The sequence below is a fragment of the Vidua chalybeata genome, chromosome Z, assembly GCF_026979565.1.
Source record: "Vidua chalybeata isolate OUT-0048 chromosome Z, bVidCha1 merged haplotype, whole genome shotgun sequence".
Classification (NCBI taxonomy): Eukaryota; Metazoa; Chordata; class Aves; order Passeriformes; family Viduidae; genus Vidua; species Vidua chalybeata.
This window is the reverse complement of record NC_071570.1, coordinates 29842976-29863235: the sequence shown is the minus strand read 5'-3', so window position 1 is coordinate 29863235 and position 20260 is coordinate 29842976. Positions and strand designations below refer to the sequence as shown.

At 38.0% G+C, this 20260-nt stretch overlaps 1 protein-coding gene and 1 long non-coding RNA gene across 4 annotated transcripts in view; one reads left to right on the top strand and one right to left on the bottom strand.

Annotated features, from left to right (window-relative positions):
• Window positions 1-20260, bottom strand: part of ADAMTS6 (ADAM metallopeptidase with thrombospondin type 1 motif 6) — a 137014-nt gene that overhangs the window by 101217 nt on the left and 15537 nt on the right. The gene's annotated exons all lie outside the window — the stretch shown is intronic.
• Window positions 10706-16352, top strand: LOC128781751 (uncharacterized). Of its 2 annotated transcripts, XR_008428484.1 has the most exons (6): window positions 10706-10926; window positions 11037-11065; window positions 11275-11444; window positions 13129-13186; window positions 16052-16154; window positions 16299-16352. It is a non-coding gene; the product is annotated as an uncharacterized LOC128781751 (long non-coding RNA). The 2 variants fall into 2 exon arrangements; XR_008428483.1 differs by lacking the exon at window positions 11275-11444.

Below are 20260 nucleotides of genomic sequence, written 5' to 3'. Positions count from 1 at the left end.
ATTATCTGTGTACAGATTTCAAATTCTTTAACTTAAATTGTATAACGTAAGAGGTTAGTTCTGGATGTTTGTGAACTAATTCCTCCTGTGCTTTATATATTTGCTAAATATACAATACAATCTGAAATCTGGTCATTGGAAAGTACTAGAAATGGAGCACAAACTGCACTGTCAATGTCTCTTTAAAGGTTATAGGTCTATCTTAAATTTTGTTCTCCAATACAGAATAGTAAAACAATAGCAAATTGTCTTACTGGAACCCTTGCCAAACTTAAAATCTGCATGAAAACTATTACAATACTTGTATAATATTTGATTTCTACTTTTTCACCTCCCTGGTTTCATTTTTCAAATAGCTTACCTCACTTGTGTTTTACTATCTTAATGGGCATTCAAATGCATACACATGGTAGTTTACTCAAGTATAATAAACCACAGCTTTATGATGGCTATTTTAAAAAAATTCAAAAAAATTCATCTGTGGAAAGCAAAGCTTCAGAAATCTGACCATGTTTCTACAGTTACCTAAAAAAAGCTGTATTGAAATATGAAGCAATCATGAGCTGGTATTCTTGGATTTAACCTCACCAAATGTAACAGGAAATTACTTGGTAACTATTTGGAAAAAAATAGATGCATGGAGTAGAAGATCATCAAGACTTTGGTTTGAGAGCAACTATAAAACTATGTCTCATATAGTGTTCAGGGAGTGTATAGCACTGAAAAACTAGAATTTCTCAGCTTGATTTCAGCATATAAAACTGACATAATTCCTAACAACAATATATGCTGTGACATATATAAAGGGGAAAATGACAGTTGAAAATGAGTAAGATATTTTGGTAGATTACATAAATTACGTTACTTACCAGCAAACTGAGTTCTTCAAGATACTTTATCCAAATACACATTTTCATAAAAATACTACTACCGATATCATTATTTTTTTGCCCTAGTATTTACAGGCAACCATTCTCTGTCTGGTTTGTACTGACTGGGTACTTTCCAGGTGCTCCATCCAGCTCCATCTCCATTACCAAGCATGGGAGTTGCACGGGGCTCTGAGCAAACAGACGGTTTCTGCTCACTGCCTGGGCTGGCAGCATATGGCTTTCCAAATGTGTTTGGTTTACAGGTTTGAGCTGGTATCCAGCTTCTACCTTCCAGCAGGTCCCCATCATGGTGCTTCATCTGCCTGCCTGAGTGATGGGCCAAGCACAGTTCCTGTGTGCTCTGAGTACATGTTCCTGTAGCATGAGCAATATTGTGAAGCTGGACCCAGAGTTACCCACATCCCCCAGAACTTATATGCTGTCATGGAAATATGGTGGGATTTCCCATGCTCCACGTACTCCAATAATTTCCCTAATTTTCAAAATCAAGGTTGTGAAGAGTTAGGAAGGAGAAAGCAGGATGGGAGAATGTGGTTCATCAGTGTAGATTCTGATGCACAATAGATACCAGTAGTAAATTTGCTTCCTTCTCATAGTGCTGTCAATACACATCATCTTTGCTATAGAGGACTGTAGCACTAAGTTTCTGGAGACTGTTTCTGGGATACAGGCAATAGAAACTGTGTGCCTCTACTCAGAGCTGCATCCATCCCAAGCAATCACCCGGCGTTCACAGTGAACATTTATCCCTGTGTTAGACCACAGAATTATTTGAAGTGAAGGGGAACTTAAAGATCACCTAGTTGCAACCCCACCACCCTCAACAGGGAATCTTTCCACTAGATCAATTTGCTCAGGGTCCAAGCTGTCCTTGAACATCTTCAGGGATGGGGAATCAGACACATCTGCGCAAACTGCTCCCAGTGCCTCACCATAGTGAGTAAAGAATTTTCTCCATGTATCTAAGCTAATCTACTCTCCTTCTTTTTAAAACTATTCCCCCTTGCCCTATCACTACATGCTCTCATAAAAAGTCCCTCTTAAGCTCTCATAGTCTCCTTTTAGCTACTGGAAGGATACAATAAAGTCTGACTGGGGCATTGTCTTTACAGAATAAACAACCTCTGAGCCTTTCCTCATAGGAGAGGTTTTCCATTCCTCTAGTCATCTTAATGGTCTATCTCTGGACTCACTCCTGCCCTTCCAGTTCTGAGGACCACAGAGCTGGATGCAATACTCTCCATGAGATGTTAAAGAGCAGAGCAGAGGAGAGCAGAGCAGCAGAATCACTTCCTTCAACCCGCTACCCATATCTTTTTGATGCAACTCAGGGCACATTTGGCTTTCTGAAATCCAAATGCATATTGCTGGGTCATGTCCATCTTTTCATCCAGTCTCAAGACCCTTTTGGCAGGGCTGCTCTCAATCCCTTCATTCCCTAAACTGTGTTGATACTGGGGTTGCTGTGACACAGGTGCAGCACCTTATAATTGGCCTTGTTGGATCTTCTGATGCTCACACAGATCCACCTCTCCAGCTTATTCAGGGCCCTCTGGATGACATCTCATCCTTCAGGTGTGTCAACAGCACCACTCAGCTTCGGGTCATCTGCAAATCTGTTGAGGGTGCACTCGATCCCTTTGTCTATGTCATTGATGAAGACATTAAATAACAGTGGTGCCAATATGGACCCTGAGGGCATCACTTGTCTGACATCCATCAGAACTCTGAGCCATTGACCACTCCCCACTGGATATGATCATCCAACCAATTCCTTATCCACTGAACAGTACACCCCTCAAATCCAACTCTCTCTAATTTGGCAAGAAGGATATTGTAAGGGACCATGCCAAAGGCTCTACAGGGTCTGCATAAATGACATCTGTAGCTCCTCCCTTATCCACTCATGTAGTCGCTTCCTTGTAAAAGGCCACTACATTGGTCAAGGGGGACTTTTTTCCACTCACCAGGTACTTCACACGACTGGCACAACTGGCCAACTCTCTCAGAACTCTGAGGTGCATTCTCTTCAAATGCTATGTATTTATGTATATTCAGGTTCTTCAGCTGGTCAAGAACTTGCATTTCACTTAGAGTGGGAAGAACTTTGCTACCCCAGTCCTTGTTTTGCGGTCCATGACAGACATAGAAATATTTTTCAACAGAGCATGCATGGTAGAATGAGTTCTGAAATGTAAGGCAAGGTCTTCCTTAGCAGATCACTACCCATTTGGTAATTTTAACTAGATTACTGTTATTCCAGATCTTTCAGCTATAAAGGCAAGTATCAGTCAGTAAAGAAATTTGTTTGGTTTTAGTAAGTTTAGTCATATATAAGTGAAAGTCTTCACACCAATTACGTAAAAGACATTAAAACAAATACACAGAGAGCTAAGAGAGGGGAGGTTCACCCTTTTGGAAGAAGAAAATGGCCTGTCTCAACCTAGGGCAATCAAAAGAAAAGAAGACAGACTGCTGTTAATGAGTGGGGAGGTCTTACACATGTGGGTTAGGGCAATGCCAAGCACAAATACAGGCTGGGTGAAGAATGAATTGAGTAGCCCTGAGAAACATTTGGAGATATTGGTTTACGAGAGGCTGGACATGACCCAACCATGGGCACTCACAGCCCAGAAAGCCACACGTGTCCTGGGCTGCATCCAGAGCAGTGTGGGCAGCAGGGCCAGGGAGGGGATTCTGCCCCTCTGCTCTGCTCTGCTGAGACCCCACCTGCAGTGCAGCATCAGCTCTGGGGTCCCAGTACATGGGAAGGACATGGACCTACTGGAGCAAGTCCAGAAGAGGCCACAAAAATTATTAGAGGGATGGAGCACCTCTCCTGGAGGACAGGCTGAGAGAGTGGGATTGTTCAGCCTGGAGAAGAAAAGGCTTTGTGAACACTTTACTGCAGCCCTCCAGTACCTAAAAAGAAAGCTGGAGAGAGACTTTTTACTAGAGCTTGTTGTGATAGGAGAAGAGGTAATGTATGAAATTGCCTCAAATGTAAGAGATAAACATGACCTTTTTCTCTGTTATGTCTTATCCCCTTTATTCAAAATACTATATTAAACTGTCTCTTACATATATATGTATCTTTGATATTGTGTTACCAGACACAAAACCTTTGGTTTTTAATTTAATTTTCTCTTTTCTTTAATTTCTATCCAGTTTTTAATCTAGCATCTAATACAGTAGTTTACCTAACAGTATTTGACGCAATGGAAACAGCAATTCCAGAACCAAAGTGTTTTACTGTGAGCTAGAAAAAACGACACACACTGAAACAGTAAAGCTAAAAGATAACTTGGGAAAACAGGTCCACTTAAACTGATTAAGTGTCAAGTGATGAAGTGTTTTGTCTCTAAAAACACACACTGATAAATTCCATTATATGCTTGTCATTTACAAAAATCAAATACATTTACCAGTGTGTCTGAAATCCAAAATTCAGGCATTCTCATGAAGGAGATTCACACACTGAGGACTGTACATTGTCTTAGTATAAAAAAACTTTTCCTCTGAGCCTCTGAACAGACTTTACAGACTGCATATTTCTAACTATGTAGAATCAAGGGACAACAGTACTTCCAAAGTTGAAGACAATGATCTAACAGCAGAAAGGTTGAAATTCCTTAATGAAATACCCTATGGGAATGGAAAGAATTTTAAATGAGAAAAATCTGTCCCAGTTGAACATGACTTCTCACTGCCAAATCTTCCACAAGACTACAGAGTAGCACAGGAACTAAACCCTTAGCCAAAGGACCTTGATGAACCTTTCAGTTTTGTGAGTTTTTATTATGTACCTATTGTCTCTAGACCTTAAAAAAAATTTCAAAGTACACATTTATTTTACACTGCTATGGGGGTATGATTCCAAATAACAGTTTAACAATAGAGCAATTCTACAGATGAGGTGATTTTAGAAACAGGACACTAAAACACATCTGTATCACCAGTCCCACAAAACATTACTCCAGACTACCTCACAGAAAATACTTTTAAACAGCTGCACCAGACACTTGGGACACAAGTGATTTAAGATTTGTATGGGAGAAGACTCTCTTTAACACACAATGAGGGAGGAAAGGATACATCTGAACAAGGATAGCGGAAAATCCTATGGCATATAATATTTGCAAGATACAAGTAGATACAATGACTTCTAACAAAAGAAGGCACAGTGAAATAACATCACTGAAACAGCAGAAATAATTTTGCAGGCCTAAAGAAAATTTTTATTCCCTTTCCTCATTCTACAGAAGTCATATAACTTGAACTCAAGTCACAACATCAGCATGGCAAGCAAAAAAAAAACCTGTGAGGTTGGGAGCATTGCTTTTTAAAAATAACACTATGGCATTGTAAAAGAAGTCCTAAGTATTACATTTTGTTTTAAGAGTGACACTTTGGCGGCTCAGTCTGAGGAATCTGCATAGTTTTGTTGGCTTTAAAGTGTGGAAGGAAAAAGTGGTTTTGGTGTCATTCCCCACACATGCACACACACAAAATATTCTTTTGTTCCTCCCCCTCCCTTCCATACACTAAATCTAGTTGTTATCACCTATAATCAAGAAGAAAGTACTCTGCCCTCTAAATGGCCTTAATCCTTCAATATGATATACTCATGCAGAGTTAGCTTTTAGATATATATAGTTGTGCAGAGCCAAGTTAATATTTAAGGCACTTGGCATAAGTATTAGAGTTTGACTTAGAGATCAAAATACAGGACTGCAGCCACAGTAAATATTCTTCCTGATAACTCACTAAACAGAAACACTTAAAGAGAAGTTACATGTATAGAGGTCACAAAGTATGATAAAATTATGTATTATAATTATATATTATTCTGATGGCAGAAAGGCCTTTTGGATGAGGCTGAGAAATATTAAAATCTTCTTTTACAGCCAAAGCAGCCACACTGCATCTGTGCATCTCTAACAGCTCAATGTTTTAATATATTCTTGATTCTTCTAATGGTCAAAGCAATTGCAGTTTATCCATTACACATAAATAGATGCATCAAATTTATTGAAATGAAACTGCTGCATGTAACTAATAATGATTTTTCTCCAACTAGAATGCAATTTATTTCACTCTCTGTGCTACCACAAAAAACATCATACCGTGGTATAAAGGAAATTGAAGGAAATTTTAATCTTCAGGCAGGAAAATACATACTGAAAAAAATTACCTCTCCTCTCTGAAAGAATGCAAGTCACCACTACACCCTTCCACACTAAAACACTTCATATATTCAGTGCTTGCCTGAATAAGTTTCAAGTAAAAACTTCTATAAACCATTAAGAAAAGCTTATGTCAGTATGAAGGGATGTACAGTGATAAAACAGTTCAAAACAGAGAAAAAATAGAGAATAATACAAAATAAGGTCCAGAAGGAATTCTAGTCAAAATTAAAGAATACTTTCACCATGCACGATGAAAGTAGATGAGAAGAGAGAGAGGCAAAGGTGACAAAAAATTCTTTGGGTTTTAGCTGGTTAAGACTGGTCTCTGTAGGTTACTTACTTTGTATACAAAAGTAAGTACAGCATACTTTAGGAATCAATCTGAAGATACAAATTGGGTACTTAAAATAATTTTAATCATGGATTAACAAGTCAGAGAGAAACAGAAACAATTCTCACATAAAACCAGAATGAGAAAATTACTATTGCAATATGTGCTGAAAAAATAGTGATTGTTGGGCCAATTCTGCAAGTCAAATAATCAGAAATACCTTCTTGGCAGTTTGAGTTGACAAGAGTTCACTGTACTAGATCAAATATTTTCTATAGTTATTTACCCAAGAGTTCCCTGCACTAGGTCTAACATTTTCTATCGTTAATTACCACATTGCTGGAATTTACCATCCTAACTGTGTACAAAAATAAACGTTAAAATAAAACATGCATTACCCTACTTATTTTAGTATTCATTCCACTTATGTAAGACCTCAAGTTTATACTTACTATGCAAAATCTAAATATAAAAAGCTTCTTGAGCATAAAAGCACTTTTCATATAAAACAGTATTTTCCTATTTGTGATACTTGATGCTGATCGTGACCAGACCAGTGTTTCAATTCTAGTTCAACAGCATTTATAACTTAAATCCACTTCTCTCTGGATATAAAATAATTACAAAATGCAACAGAGCAAAAGTACATGAAACACTCAGTACAAAGGATCTATACACAATTTGGTGCCAAACCATCAAATACTAAAATACCCATCACTATTGAGAAACTAACACTTTGACTCAATAAACCACTCTAAGTTGCTTGAATATAACTGTTGCCTATTAATGAAGTGACCAGTCATTACTCAAAAGAAGATACATTCACATATATATTTAAAAAATTAATTCAAATTGTTAATTAAAAGTCTTAGCTTGAGGTAGCACTACCACATGTGTCAGTGGTGGTAAGCCTTGGCAATGCACATACAACTTTGAGCTGTCTCCACAGTGTTCACAGAATCTCAGACCTTATGGATCATCCAGTTCCAACTCCCTTGCTTTCACCAGGGATACCTTTCACTGGACCAGATGCTCAAAGCTGCATCCAACCTAGCCTTGAACACTTTCAGGTATGAGGTATTTACAACTTTGCTGAGGAACTCCTAACAGTGCCTCACCACCCACAAAGTGAAGAATTTCTTTCTAATAACTTATCTAAACCATAGAATCATAAAATAGATAAAATAGATAGGACCTATCAGGATCATTGAGACCAGCTCCAGGCTCTGCTCTCCCCAGTAATTACATCATGTGCCCAAGAGCATTATCCAAAAACTTCCTGAACTCTGGCAGACTTGCTGCTGTGACCACCTCCCTGGAGTGCCTGTGGCAGTGTCCAACCATCCTCTGGTTGAAGAAATTTTTTCTAATACCCAATATAAACCTTCTCTTTAATGCTGTTTTTCCCTTGGGTCCTGTCACTAGTCATCAGAGAGAAGAAATCAGTGTCAGTCCCTCTATTTCCCCCTGTGAGGAAGCTGTAGACCATGATGAGTGTCCCCTCAGTCTCCTCCAGACCAACTGACCTCAGCCACTCCTCATATGGCTTTTTCTCTATAACCTTCACCATCTTTGTAGCACTCCTTTAGAGTCTCTGTAGTAGTTTAATATCTTTCTTATACTGTAGCACCCAAAACTGCCCCCTCACTCGAGATGAGGCCACTCCAGTGCAGAGCAGAGCAGGGCAATCCCCTCCCTTGCTCAGCTGGCAATGCAGTGCCTGAAGCCCCAAGGACTCACTTGGCCCTCCTAGCTGCCAGGTCACACCACTCATTCCTGTTTTCAGGAATTCCTACCCTTTTTCAGTTTAGAGAATCACAGAATAATCAAGCCTGAAAGAGGTATTCAAGATCATCTGTTCAACCACCAACCCAGCACAACCATTGTCACCTCTAAAGCATATCCCTAAGTGTCACATTGAGAACACTTCCAGAAATGATTACTGTACTACCTCCCTGGGCAACTTATTCTAATGCTTATTCCACATTTGCAGTGAAAAAATATTGTCTAATATCTAATCGGAGCGTCCTCTGGCACAACTTGAGACCATTTCCTTTTGTCCTTTTAATTGACACTTGGCAGAAGAGGTTGGCCTCCACCCCACTACAACCTCCTTTCATATTGTTGTAGAGAGCCATGAGGTTTCCTCTGAGCCTCCCCTTTTCCAAACTAAATAGCTCCAGATAACTCAGCCTAATGGTGCTCCAGCCCTCTGATTTCCTTTGTGGCCCTCCTCTGGACCTAATTCAAATGGTCCACATCCTTCTTATGATGGGGGCCTCAGAGATGGATGAAGGACTGCAGGTGGGGTCTCATGAGAGTAGAAAGGGAGAATCACCTCCTTGCCCTGCTGGCCACACTCCTTTGGATGCAGCCCATGAAAAAACTGGCTTTCTGGGCTGCAAATGCACATTGACAGGTCATGTCCAGCATCTCATCTGCTGATCCCTCAAGACCTCTTCTTCTGCAGGGCTGCTCTCAATCTATTCTCCATTCAGCCTGTGTCCATGTTTGGGACAGCCCTAACCCACATGTAGGATCTTACACTTTGCTTTGTTGACCCCCCTGAGGTTTGCACTGGCCCAGCTCTCAATCCTGTCCAGGTCCCTCTGGATGCCATCCCTTCCCTCCGGTGTGTCATCTGCCCTACAGGGCCTGGTGCTGTCAGTGACCTCGCTGAGGTGTGCTCAATCCCACCATCCATGTTGCCAACAGAGAAGTTAAAGTGTGCTGGTCCCAGTATCAACCCCTGAGGAATGCTACTCGTCACTGATCTCCATGTGTTCACAGAGCAGTTGACTGGTCATCTTTTTGAGTGCAACAATCCAGACAATTCCTTATCCACTGGGTAGTCCATTCATCAAATCCATGTCTCCACAGTTTAGAGATGAGGATGTCATGTGGGACAATACCAAATACTTTGGAGAAGTCTAGGTAGATGACATCACTCACTATTCCCTTATCCATCAAAACTGTAACTCAGTCACAGAAGGCCACCAAATTGGTCTGGCAAAATTTCCCCTTGGTGAAGTTATGTCGGCTGTCACCAATGACCTCCTTATTTTCCAAGTGCCCCAGCATAGTTTCCAGGAGCATTCAATCAATGATCTTGCTGAGCACAGAGATGAGACTGACTAGCCTGTAGTTTTCCAGGTATTTTATTTTTCCTTTTTTAAAAATGGGGGTTATGTTTCCCATTTTCAGTCACTGGAAACTTTACTGAGCTGTCATGGTTTCAAAAATACAATGAATAGTGGCTTAGCCATTTTCTCCACCAGTTCCCTCATGACAGCTGGATACAGCCCAGCAGGTCCCATGGACTCATGCACCTTCAGGTTCCTTAAATGGTCTCAAACCTGATCTTTTCCTAGCCAGTGCTCCTACATTCTATAGTGATAGCCACTGATATTTATAGCCAGCGATATACAATTCTATATTGCCTTCTGCAATTCAGGCAGTGTTGGCTGGAGGACTTGCCAGTGAAGACTGAGCAAAAAAGTAATTGAGTACTTTGGCCTTCTCCATGTCCCAGGTAACCAAGTCTCCTGCTTCCTTCTGGAGAGGACCCACATTTTCCCTAGTTTTCCTTTTATCATTGACATACTAAGAGAAGTTTCTCTTGTTGCCCTTGACAGCCCTCAGCAAGTTTAATTCTATTAGAGCTTTGGCTTTCCTAATCTGATCCCTGCCTGCTCACACAATCTCTCTGAATTCCTCCCAAGCTACTTTTCCCCACTTCCACCCTCTGCATGCTTACATTTTTGTGTCTGAATTTGTTCAGAAACTCCTTGTTCATCTTTGAAGGCCTCCTGGCACTTCTGTCTGACTTCTTTGTTAGGATGCATTGCTTCTGACTTAGAGGAGATGACTCTTGAATATTAACCAGATTTCTTGGGCCCCTCTTCCCTGTGCAAGTCTTTATCCCACAGTACTCTGTACCACTGTGTTGTCCCTTCAACAGCTGTCTGAGTGGCCGAGGTCTCCATGAGGACCAGTGGTTGGGAATATAAGGCTGCTCCTATCTTGTCTATAGAGGGCCTCACCCATTTGGTCTTCCTGTTCAGACCCCCACTATAATGTCACCTGCCCTCCCTTTAATCCTAATCTGTAAACTCACAGTTGGATCTCCATCAATCAGTTAGAGCTCTGTGCACTCCAACTGGTCACTGACATAGAAGGCAACACCCTCTGCTTGTCTCCTCTGTCTGTCTTTGTGAAACAGCCCCTATCATTCCATTCCAACACGCAGTCATAGGAGTCATCCCACAACATCTCTGTGACACAGACAAGACTATAGCCCTGCTACGGCACGCACAGGGCTCCATTTTGTTTATTCTTCATGCTACATGCATTAGTACAGAGGTACTTAAAATGAGTCCTTGATGAAGGATGAAGCCAACTTACTGGCTTGAGCAGCTGGAATTCCTTCGTGCTGCTCTTCATGTGTTCTCCTGCTGACCTCTGGTCGCTCTCCAAGCTCTGGGCATCTCTTGCTGGCCCTGGGATCAAACTGGTAGGAGTGGAATGAATTGAGGTTCCTTTCCTCCAGCAGCTTTTGCCTAAAGCCCTCTTCACCATCTTGGCAAGCCTATGACTGAAGATGCTCTTCTCCCTCTCTGACAGATCGACCCCATCAGTCTGCAGGAGACTAGGTGTCATGGACTGTTTCCATACAGATTTGAAATACTATATATAGTGCATATTAATAGTTTAAATTAGGAGTACCTAGAATTTGGCATTAAGTGCATGTTTGGATGTTTAATGAATGACTAGTGATTTAAGAATGACACTTGATTATGCAGTATCAGAAGAGATTTTTTTATTCACAGTTGATAATATTGTTATTGTTGTCCTGCATTAGACTGATGAGAAGCCATACAGCAAGGAAAGGCCAAATCAGAAGTTCAAAGATTTACAAGTCTAGAAATGAGTAAGAATTACAGTATCAAAAACTCCAAAAATTGTTGCAAATGTGGAGTATATTCCCACTTGGAATATTCCCACTGCCACAATTTCACTTGCTGATAATAGGTTAGTATGGCAGCAATTAAAGAGAACTGAAAAAAATAATGGTAGGAGGAACTAGAATATAGTGTATGAAAGAGTAAATCTACACAAGACTTGCTAGTCATTTTATGCGTTTACAATTGCACATTTAATTCTTTACAGTTTGCCAGACCACTGCTCTTTCACAGGCTGTAACAACATAAATAGTTTCACCAGAATTTCAGTTAGTTCTCAGTGTTATCTCAGTCTTCATATTCCAGCAACCATATTTTTCAGAGTTAACTATATATAACAAAGACTGTATAGCATGTGTCTTACACTTACTTCATACATTAACAACTGTAAAACATGTATCTTTAGAAAAGTAAAAATGCCAGTCAAGGAAGTAACTGGGACTGCATATTCACAAATAATTGGGAATGCAACATAGGCAGTAATGTAATTCTGAATACACCACGTGTAAACAAATGTGGTGTATTTTCTACATCAAATTTCTCATTCATTAAAATATTTGTATTTGAGCTGAAAACAAAAGAGTTTGATTTTATAAGAGTTTAAAGAAAAAAATTATCTCTTGTTTAGCAAATCTGATTTCAAAATCAGCTTCAGTACCAATTAGCCCTGCACATGTGGTTAGTCTAGCATGGCAATTACAAAATATTCAAGTACAGAATTTTAACTACAGATTTTTACTATACTTCCACCATCCAGGTCTGTCAGAATTTTAATAGTTATTGAAGTTACATTTCATCAAATGTACAGAAAGTTACAATTGCAGACACAAAATATAATTTATTTCTTTACTTGAGATGATTCTGTAATATCCTCTGTTCCTGCCTATTCACACCTGCTCTTTGAAAAGAACTAGAAAACTTCCAGACACTTCCCTTGAAGTGTCACTGCTTTGTTGTAGATTCACTGAGAGCAAGCAAGCAGGAGGAAAAAAATCACAAAAAAAACCACTCTAAGTAGCGCTAATCACTTTGGAAAGTACGCTTAACACATTGAATATACTTAAAAATTAGTTAGGAAGTTTATAAAAGCCATTAATTTAATACAGAAATTGCTAACTCTTCGGAAAAAATACCATACCTAATTTTAAGAAGGTTGAGACACTCATGCATATTACTTCGTTATTCCACTACAACATTTTTCAGAAAGTTTAAGCAGCATGGAACAGACAGTGCTCAGTTTAGGTTTTACTTCATTATTTGCATAATTAAAATGAAATAGCTATAAGCTCAAATTGAAATCTTATCCAGATCCTACTAAAATAATGGGCATACTGCAAATGACCTCAAAGCATAAAGAATCATGTCCATTAGAAAGATTGGAGTAAATTATTAGAAACTAGAGAATAGTGAATACTAGAATTAAATAGATATGATGTTGCCACTAAAAGAATGAATTTACAACCAGTGTCCTAATTAAAACCACATTTTTAATGTACTCTTATACATAACCAATCTATTAAAAGGTAGCTGTAAACTTGAGCTAAATAGTCCAGACTCATGTTTAAAATGTGAAGAAAACATGAAATTGTAGTACATATATAGTCCTGTGCAGCAAGAGACAGAATTTATGCAACAGATCACAAACAAAATCCAAAATTGGTCAAAATCCAGGGAATAAACTGGCCTAATATGTTTTTCTGGATTGTTAATAATAAGAAAAAAAATATTCACTGGCAAATGTATTATTCTGCCAGTCATTGTAGGTTATGAAAATAATAACATCCCCAAGAGAAGGGAAAAACATAGAAGAAGGTAAGTATTCTACTTAGACTACTAAGAAAACTTAAAAATTATATATTTTTAAACAAGTGTATGTACTTTATAAAAATTTTAAAAAAGAAAGCAAAATACAACATTTCGAACTGCTAGAAAGTCCTTTGTCAGATATCTGGCCAAGCAGTAACTGAGTGTTCTAGCAGATATCCCAAACTATTACCACCAAACATTTCCTGGAAAAACTATAATTTGAATAGTTTTATGACCCTTTGTGCAACTCAGAAGGTGAATGCTTGGAGAAAAAAAAAAGGGGGGGGGAGTAGAGCATAAGAAAGTATTTTTCACTGTTTTTTCTTCTTTCTCTGCTAAGTCTAGTATACAAATGGAAAAAATTATTTACAAACTACAGAAGACATTAACATACCATTACTATCAACAGCATATGTAGTTTGGCATTTTATAGGTTTATCCTGATACATTTTTAATTGCCAAAAGTTTCATTGCCACATTTAGAGGAAGACTTTAACTGGGGCAGTTAGGAGTTGCACTGCTCATCCTGTGTGCTGGTAGATATTCTCCAATTTTCCAATTCAGAAAATCACCAGGTCTGTAACCAGCTCCCCTCAGTGAGCACATCCTAAGATAAATTTGTGAGATTACACCCAAAATTTCTGTCTCCTATTTCAGTTGAGATAGGAGGACATTATTTTTATTCAGTCGTTTTATTTGGTACCATTTATTTTAATCAATCTAACAACAACAACAACAGAAAAAAAAAAAAAAAAAAAAAAAAAAAAAAAAAAAAAAAAAAAAGAAGAAAAGAGCTTTCAGACTTCAAGTCAGAGCATGAAAATCTGAGCTTAACTCCACGACATCGGTCACTCTTCTGGATTTGGTATTAAAAAAAGCACATTTTGAACACATTTTGTCCATCTGGAATGGATTAGGCAAACTCTGGTATACCTTATACCTTTTCCATCTTTTCACCCTCACAGACTAAAATTTTATAAACTAAATCAGAATACACATCTTGTAACTAACCAGCTGTACACTAAGAGTCAGCTAATGGCATCAGAAATTAAAAACAGCAGCCCTTTTATTAATTAGAAAACATTCCACTCACATGTTGTGCTTGTTAATTAGCTGCAAATAACCAGGTGGTTGACATTTGCCATGCAATAAGCAGTTTTTCAGATACACATTCTAGCTACTTAATTGTTCCACATGAGTTCCCTCAAATCCCACAGAATCTATTTGATTCCCTTCAGCTACAAAATATAGGAATAAAGTTTAAAGATAAATTTACCCACATCTATCCCTCAAAAAACCCCAAACAAACAAACAAACAAACAAAAAAGCACTCACAAAAAAAATTCTCAGCCATGAGTGGACACCTGAACAATATTTCCAACTTTATTCTGCTAACATGAGGTGGGGGAATAAAAAAACCCACCCAACAAGTTTATAACTGTCACAGAAAGGGAATTACATAAAATACCAAGGGATCTTATTAATTTCCAACTACTTCCTATTTTCTTCTACTGCCTGTTTTATCTACTGATTTCTGCCATGTCACAGCCTACAGACTCTCACCTCACAAAAAGACAGAAAATGGGTAACAGAGTATTCTTCACTGAGATCTTTGAGTAGGTTTCCCCCCCCACAGAAAATGCACAGTGCTTGCAATATTGGAACATGGTTCTAGACCCAGATTTACCTAAAGTTCACAACAGATCACAGTTGTTATGCTGCATCTCTCAGTACAATTTTTCTTTTATCAATCTATCATCATTCCAAAGAATATGCCTTAGCAGAGATAGCAAAAACCCCCCAACATGTTTTTGACACAGAAGTAAGAATATAAAAGCTATGACAGTGGTGCCATATCTAGCAACGTGACTGATTCAAATGGTCAATAGCAGATCTCTAAAAAGGAGTGTAAGGAATACATCCTGTATAGAGACCCTGGAATAAATATTCCTATGTGAAGCACTGCACACAACATAAAATGCCTCACTTTCCTCAGTCTGCTGAGCAAAGCCCTAGTAGACTTCAATTTTGTTTGAGTTTTTTTCCCCCAAATACATAATTTTGAATGTGCAGATACATTTTTTCCTCTTAAACCCCTTCAACTCCCTGAAAACAAAGATACATGGGAATTTAGTGCTACTATTTGGAAAGCTGACTCCTTACATTTTATATATCTGCAGAGACAGACACTAAGGGCAATATATGCCTCTCTGCTTTTCAAACCTCTCCCTCAATCTTACACATGTGGTCACAAGAAAACCAAGTCAATGGGCACTGTTATGATTTTTGCACAAAAACCAAATAAGGAAACACAGTCTCCTGTCAGGGGCTTAAATTCACATCAAGGAACTCCAGTAGAAAAACCTAAAAGTCTACACAAAGAACAAGGGTGAAAACTGCTCCATGGACTTCAGAGTCAAGTAAATAAGAAATAAGACACAGAATTACAGCTTGAAATTGGGGCTCTTCTTACAAACAGAGGAACTAGCCACAGGATGAGGATCCAAGACAAGGCTATGAAAACAGAAATGCTTTGGATCTACAGATTTATTGGACAAAGCTAGGAAATTGTGCTCATGGAGCTGGATAAGACTACCTTGTATAAAAGAGGAATCTTGCAACAACTTAAGAAGCTGAGAAGAAAAGTGTAAAATGCCTCAGAAAAGAAGCATAACAATCTTGGACCTGCAGGAGTAAAGGAATCTGCAGAGCCCTGGCTGGTTGGCCTCACCTTGCTACCAAATGCCTTAACAAGTACAGAACCTGATAGGGGAATGTTACTTACTATTGCAGATTAAAAATATATTACTAACCTACAGGCAACTGACATGCAAAAGGGAAAGAGTATTCATTAAACAAATTTTCTTTTAGGACTGCTGTCTGGACAATGCAACTACAAAACCATCCCCAGCTGCCTAAAAACTCTAATGTTATTTAAAAAAATAAAGGCATGATTGTGGCCACCTCTACACAGGTATGCAAAATGAAACAAGAAACGTTTTGTTTCTCTTGAGTATCTACACCAATGTCAGAAACATTCCTCTTCTTAGATTATGAACCACAAAAATTACAAGAGTTTAGAATTACTGCCATTTAAATATACTTTCTATGTCCTAAGAAAAGCTGGCAGCACCGGCCTGCACATTGGATGCATCTCACATACAAATGGAAGTGCTTCTTACCCATAAGGGCACATGAATGAGGAAACAACTGATTGAAGCATTGTGAAATTAATCTTATGCATATACAATAAACATAAATCAATTCTGTAAAATTCTCTCCTTGAAAGACTCAAAAAATCAACCATGTAACAATGCTAATGCCTGCCATATGGGCTTCAATAGTGTTGCTAGAGAAATGCTGCATACTAATACTGATGTTAATGCAAACAGCAGCCATATCACACTACTTATCAATATACCTACTTAATTAGTTAGAAGTACAGCAAAATACAAGCTGTACCCAGCAAAAATACAAGTGTCTGTTAAGAGAGAGCTCATTCACTGTCTCAAAATATTAGTATATACAAACCCACTTAAGACCCAGACAAATAGAAAAAATATACCATCTGGGGTACTGAGCATTTTTACTCTCATCAGTACAACCCGCAAATCGAGGTGTATTTGACTTAATCAATTATTAAAATTTATATCAATTATTAACTTGTATCAAAATAAAAACATCTTACAGCTCCAATTCTTTATTCAATCAAATAAGGATCCTTCCAACAGAGTATATCAGTTCAGTGGGACTGTAGAATTAATTACTGCTAAAGCAGTAAACCACTTGTGAACTTAACTCAAGTGGATTTCAATCCAAGTAAAGGATTTTTGTATTTCAAGATATTTTCAGTCAAGAATTTCAGAAGGTGCATCTAAAAAAACTGCACAGATTTTATGTAGATACACCTAAAAAGCTTTACAGTCTTAAAATTAATTCTAGTAAGTTTTCTGCAAGGAATGTTCCCATAAACGCACCCTAGCTGCAAAGAGATCTTAATGTTTTTGTCAAGCATAGTGAATTTGTTTTCCTTTTAAAATGTAAAACAAACTCATGGTGTGTGAACTACCAACAATAGATGACATTTCATTCAACAATTTTTGAGAAGTACTGTTTCCTTAAGTGAGTGAAGTTTCAAATGTTTTTAAGACAATTGCATTTCACAGACTAGCTTCTGTCCCTTTAGAGATACACACTTCAACTTTCCCCTGAAACCTTCCTTTCTATGGCCCATCCAGTATGCCTTTTTACTTGATCTACTAACACACCAGGAGGCAAAGTAATCTTCCATCTCAGCAGCAAAACACTCCATTGCTGCAATGTTTAGAGAGTCAGCCACACATCATTTGGACAAACAATTCTTTAGTATCTGGACAAATCAAACTAGCCCTCTTGAGCTATAGAAAAATGTAGCACTAGAGTATAAAGGAAAACCAAAAGGCCTTTTAAAAAATTTTTCACCTTCTCAATCCTGATACAAAGTGTAACCTAGAATCCAGCCTTCTGGCCCTTACTATTCTGTGCAGGTACATAGGAATAGTTCTGTTCATAATGTATAGTTAACGAAGGTGTTCTTAAGGAATACCACAATTCCTACTTCATGATCTTTAAGATTAAGAGAAGGAAGCAACTGATTGAAATGGAAGGGGAGGGTTCAAAAATATAAGTAAAAATAAAATAATATCTGTACACTATAGCTCTTAAGTTTTGTGGGTTTGCAATCTATGGAGACGAGACCCTATTTCTTAAAGAGTTTCTGAATAAACAGAAAGAGGAAGCAGCCTACCAAGGAAGGCTAAAAAAAACCAAATCACCAAATAAGAACTTACTTCAAAAAGGCAAATTGATACCTCTACACTGGAGTGAGATGCACAAGCCTCAAAATTTACACCAGCTTTTAAAATTCATTACCTGACATTGTGCTAAAATGAAAGATTATCACATAATGATGCAAGAATATAGGAACCAAATGCAAGAGCTCCTTCTTTATCAAAGGATTTGAGATTAGACATCCATACAAGTTTTTCTCCTATTTTTATGATTTTGTAGTACAAAAAAAAATTTAAGGATTCACTAGGATTATGTGAAATCTTCACAAAAAAAAGGTGACATTGTCTTAACATCATTACACCAATAATCAACCTCATATTCAAGTCTGTCTGCTTAGTATTTTACTTTCACCTGCCTCCAAGAACCGAACTTGGACAATTTTAGGATAAAACACTGAGGTTTGACACCTAAATATATTCTCTTACTGGAAAAAATGGAGGTGATACACAATATAAGGTCTTACTTAGACCAGTCTCTGGCCTCTGTATTTTTAATTAGCAAACAAGAAGTTTTCTGCAATTCCCTACTCACTTAGCAGACTGCGGGGTGGCTGTAGGACCATGACCAGATAGGCCCATAGACCAGGAACACCAAACACAGGCAGGCTCTTGTCTAAAGATTGGTGGCTTAGTAGGCATGGCAACACCTCTGTGGGACTTAAGAGATCAGTTTGACATACCTCCACTCTAGTGAGGCTACCTTGTTTTAGCATACAGCTTATTTAGGATACAAAAGTCAGTCTGCATTGGTCAAGCAGATACTCCTAGAGAATGTGCAGCCTTAATACTGTTTTTCCCAGATCAGACCATGACATCTTTGAAAGCAACATGAAGGGATAGCAAAGAAAAGCTGAAGTGCTGTAAAAGCTGATGTAGCTGCAAACTTAAATACTTAGATAGGACTCAATAATATTTTCAAATACATCAATACTTACTTAAAAATCTGGTTTTAATCAACACAAAACTATTCATAATTTTGAACTGAAACTTTCCTACTTTCCGTAAAATAGAAGTACACACAATGAGCAAAAAATTTATTCCAGTGTCAAAGTCAATAAAAATGCAATTTCTCTGTACCAAGCAAAGCAGCATCAGTGGGACAGATTCAGGAAACTGCTTTCAAAATACTATTGGAGTGGCTAAAAAGTATCCTAATTTTTGGTAATATAGTTTCAAACTCCTTTGGATAGACATGGTTATTAAAGACCTTTCCAGTACATTACGAGTTTAAAGAACCACAGCTATATCCTGCTCTTCCACGTATAATGCCTTAAATCTGGTTCATCAGGTGAAAGATAGACAAGAGAATGAAAATAAGTATATCAACATTTCAGTAATTAATTTAGAATTATTAAAGTTAGTGGACTTACATGTTTATATGAATATAAATTTGTCCTTACTCATTCCAACCCCAAAAAGAACTATCGATTCTTTACATAACCTGATTCATTGTATTAGTAACAACTGGGATAGCTAGCAGTTTCAGTAAAAGCTGGATTCAGCCACTCAAATTGATTAGCGCAGCCCTTGTGATTATTTTAAGGAATTACAATTATTATATAAATAAATGAACAGAAGCATTTTGGTGTGAAAGCATTTATACCTGAACTTTATAAAGGTTAACTATTACTAGCCTGCAGACACAACACTGAGGCACTTTGTTGATTTAAAATACAGGCATATTCTTAGAGGTATAAACTTCTTAGAAGAAAACTAGGAAGCTATAAAATTCTTACATCCCTTCTAAAAGACAGCGTACACATCCTATGTAGTTAGATAATTATAGCCCCCATAATGAAGAACTAAAACAAGTCCTCAGTATTTTTTGGTTTTTGATGAAAAAATGCAATTTCAAACAGCTATTACTCACATTCTCTCAAAACTCGCTCCTTTTACAGTTAGAGACCTGCAAGTTAACACTGGCTTAAGCTTTTGTCTGAAAACACAGAACTATTTGGAGCTACACTGGAACATCCCACTGAAACACCCTATCACATCAGGGAAGCCAGTACAGAATATACAGTAATCAAACACATTAAAGCACAGGTGTGAAAGACAACAACTGTGATTTGTAATGCCAGAATACCACCAATAAAGTGTCAGTTTAGTCAGCCATAGCAGTAAAAATATAGAGTTGCCAATACAACTTATGCATACAAACACTGAGGAGCTTTAATTGACACTTTCTCACTTGTCTAAATTATACCAGTGAAAGTTTCATGTGTAGCAAATCTGCAATCACATATTCCAC